Genomic DNA, 3,657 nt, shown 5'->3' on the forward strand with positions numbered 1-3,657 from the left:
GGCACAGGGCCCTAGACGTTCTTTAAAAAAAATAAAAATAAACATAAAATATTGATATACAATTGAGTAATTTAGCTGCCTAATATCAGTTCTCAGTACTTCTCAGACAGTTAATCCCATGCATTCATATCTTCTAAATAATCACTAACTTTATAATAACCTTTTTTGTAAAGTTTTTGTTTAACTACTGTCTTAAAGCAGTTGAAAGGCAAATTCTGAATGTCAATGGGAATCTTATTGTAAAAACGTATACATTGCCCCTTAAATTATTACCATATACATAAACGCTTCAACCTTACTGTCACTTCAAGTATTTCGAAAAAGCCATAAAGTGCTGTGCGGTTTAATCTAATTTAAAACTTAAGTAAGTAACTGAGATAATTTGTGATGTTGTTGTCTTTTTTTGTTGTTGTGTGTGGCGCCCTTTTATAATAAACTATTTCTATTCGAAATTTGAACGAAACGAGGCGCATCGGAGTTATAACACCTCTTTTGTTTTGACGGTGACAATTTTAGGCGGCAACAGTGAACCTTCTATATTATTTATTTTTCAATTTTATTTTATTCAAGTGAAATAAAAACCAAGCAGTAATGTCAGTAAACAACAATAATAATAAGCCTACAAACGAATCATAAGACAAAACACATAAACCACATTTAACGCCTGCCGCTTTCTAACGAGCAGAACTCACCCGCACAGTTTATGCTCCTAAACATTATTAAGGCGCACATCAAAGTAAGAAATTACAGAATAATGTGTCTCTCAGCCTATAGGCGACGTAGACACGGCAATAAAGTGGTAATAATGACACTGGTCTGTAATTTAACTTTGTAATAAAGTACTTTCATAATACAGGAAGGGAGTGGGTAATAAAATACTAAGTTTGTCGCGGTTTCTAAAGTTCTGTACATTTGACAAAGTTGCGAAATGGCTGTGATTTTTGTAATCTAGTTTGGAGGTCTCCGCCTCTCCAGTTGATGCCATTTCAAGGTCAAGTGAATTCGCACTCGTTAAGCCCGGAAGTTTTAAGAAAGATCACTGAACATAAGCTCATGATACGGCCTCCGTGGTCCAGTGGTTGAGCGTTGTGCTCACGATCCAGAGGTCCCGGGTTCGAATTCCAGTGGAGACAAATCACAAAAAATCACTTTGTGACCCCGAGTTTGGTTAGGACATTACAGGCTGATCATCAGATCTGATTGTCCAAAAGTAAGATGATCCGTGCTTTGGAAGGCACGTTAAGCCGTCGGTCTCGGTTATTACTTACTGATGTAAGTACGTAGTCGTTACACGAGTCATGTCAGGGGCCTATGGCGGCTCAATAATAACTCTGACACCAGGGTTGATGGGGTTGGTACTCCACCTCACAACCCACGCGATAGAAAAAGAAACTCATGATTATTTACCAAGCTGGGGTACTTTCATCACATGATGAAATAAGTACCCACGGTTCATCAAGCTTGCTGTTACACCAACATAATTAATAAAGTACGAACACGTCATTAGTTAACACCAAAACCTTACTAGTGTAAGATGATCCGTGCTTCGGAAGGCACGTTAAGCCGTTAGCCCCGGTTACTACGTACTGGTGTATGTACGTAGTCGTTACATGAGTCATGTCAGGGGCTTTGTCAGCTCAATGATAACCCTAACCAGGGTTGATGAGGTCGGTCATCCACCTTAGAACCCACACGAGAAAAGAAGAAGACTAAAACCTATGTAAATTAATATTAATGAACAGCTAAGTTAGGTACTAGTTATGAACCAGCAAATCTATACCGAAGAATAGAATAGAATAGAATAGAATAGAATAGAAATAGTTTATTATGAAAGGACGCCACACACAAAAAGAAAGACAACAATATCATATCTTATTTCCACTAAAACAATTACAAAAAAGCAAGAAGGATGTTAGTCGAAATGATCATAAGGTGGTGGTGGACGTCCTGAGATAAAAGGGCCTCACTCAGCACAAGTCGCGGCGCGAACCACGACGCTGATATTATGTGGACCCTATTGGGTGACGCACGAACATCGCGTTCCATAAACATGTGTTAATGGTGTAAATACATTATAATATAATACCAAATTACTTTAATAGAAATAGTGTACATAAACAAATATTATCGCAAAGATGTAGGTATACATAAATACTTAAGGTTAGAACAAAAAATAAAGTTATTAATGTAGGTATAACTAGTAAATAAATGTAATTATATAAACAAATACGAATTCAATAAATGTGTACTGTGTAGTCCGCTTGTGTTAGTACCTATCTATCGCGCGCGCCGCACCCCGATTCTAGCTCGGTCGGTAAAGTAGTTTGGTTACTACTACTACTTATAAATAAAATATACATTTTCTTTTCCATTTCACCGCCGCGCCGCCGAACGGGCACGACGCTTTCCAAAAGTAAAGCGAAATTATAATAAATTGTAAATTTGAAATAGAATTGCATATTAATTAAAAAGAAAAAATAATAATAAAGTGAATCAATAAAGCAAATATACATTAACTAACGTATACACTCAACAACATCACAATAAATAATAGAAACGTGCAGTCGTTTGAGAACCCCGACACACTAGCCAAGAGGTAAGCCAAAACAAAACATAGTGTTTTCCGCTTAAAATAACTACCTACGCTATCCACTTATTTTGAATAAGTACGGATAGTATAATTAAGCCTGTGTATAATATTGCGATTAATTTTCAGACCATGCAAACATTAAGAATAAGAATAAGAATAAACAAACATTACCCGACGGAAAATTATAATAATCATGACAAAGGTTGTGTCGCCGCATCCAGCCCGCTAGGAGGACTCCGCCACGTGACGTGTCGAAACCAATTAGGTAAAATATTAATTAGCTTAATAGTTGCATATCTAGGAGATAGCATTTGTACTTTGATTTAAAGCTGTAAATTGTTTTCAGACTACGAAACGGTGGCGGCAAATCGTTCCAGCACTTGGATGCGGCGAACCTGAAACTGCCACGGAAAGCGGTGGTGCGGTGACGAGGTACCGCGAGTGAGTAGTACGACGCACGGGTCCTGGCAGCAGTCACGTCGCGGGACCAAACTAGTTTGTCCGCAAGATATGGCGGTAATTTAAAATTAACTATTCCGAACATCAGCGTTGCAAAATGAAACTGTCTGCGATATTTCATTTTTAGGATTCTAGCCTTGTTTATGTAAGGTGTTACGTGTGTGCGGGGAGGAATTTTGAAGCAGAATCTAGCGCAAGCATTTTGTACTCTCTGAACCAGGTTTTGTGAGCGAGCCAGAAGCCGAGGCCCATACACAGCGTCCATATAATTAAACTTAGAGAGAATTAAAGAGTCGCATAGTTTGATTCGAATGGGAGTACTTAAATATTCTCGAATTTGGTACATTACTTTCAGCCTGTAAAAACAATTGCTAGCAGTATTCGCAATGTGCTTTTCAAAAAGTAACTCTTCGTCCATTAGCAACCCTAGGTTTCGCGATTCTGACACTCGCTGTACCACTTCACCCCGAATACTAATGTTCAGCCCTTGACGCGTAATACTGTCTATCTGTTGTTTAGTTCCAAGAATCATATACTTCGTTTTACTTGCGTTAAGTACTAGGGTGTTCGCTTCTGCCCAAGCTGCAACACGTTCTAAGTCTTCTTCT

At 38.2% G+C, this 3,657-nt stretch overlaps 1 long non-coding RNA gene across 1 annotated transcript; it reads left to right on the forward strand.

The window, feature by feature from the left end:
• Positions 1–2,184: 2,184 nt before the first annotated feature.
• LOC126376350 (uncharacterized) lies at positions 2,185–3,341 on the forward strand. The gene is made up of 3 exons (XR_007567710.1): positions 2,185–2,596; positions 2,717–2,855; positions 2,937–3,341. It is a non-coding gene; the product is annotated as an uncharacterized LOC126376350 (long non-coding RNA).
• Positions 3,342–3,657: the final 316 nt, after the last annotated feature.

Source organism: Pectinophora gossypiella, chromosome 20 (assembly GCF_024362695.1).
Source record: "Pectinophora gossypiella chromosome 20, ilPecGoss1.1, whole genome shotgun sequence".
Taxonomy (NCBI): domain Eukaryota; kingdom Metazoa; phylum Arthropoda; class Insecta; order Lepidoptera; family Gelechiidae; genus Pectinophora; species Pectinophora gossypiella.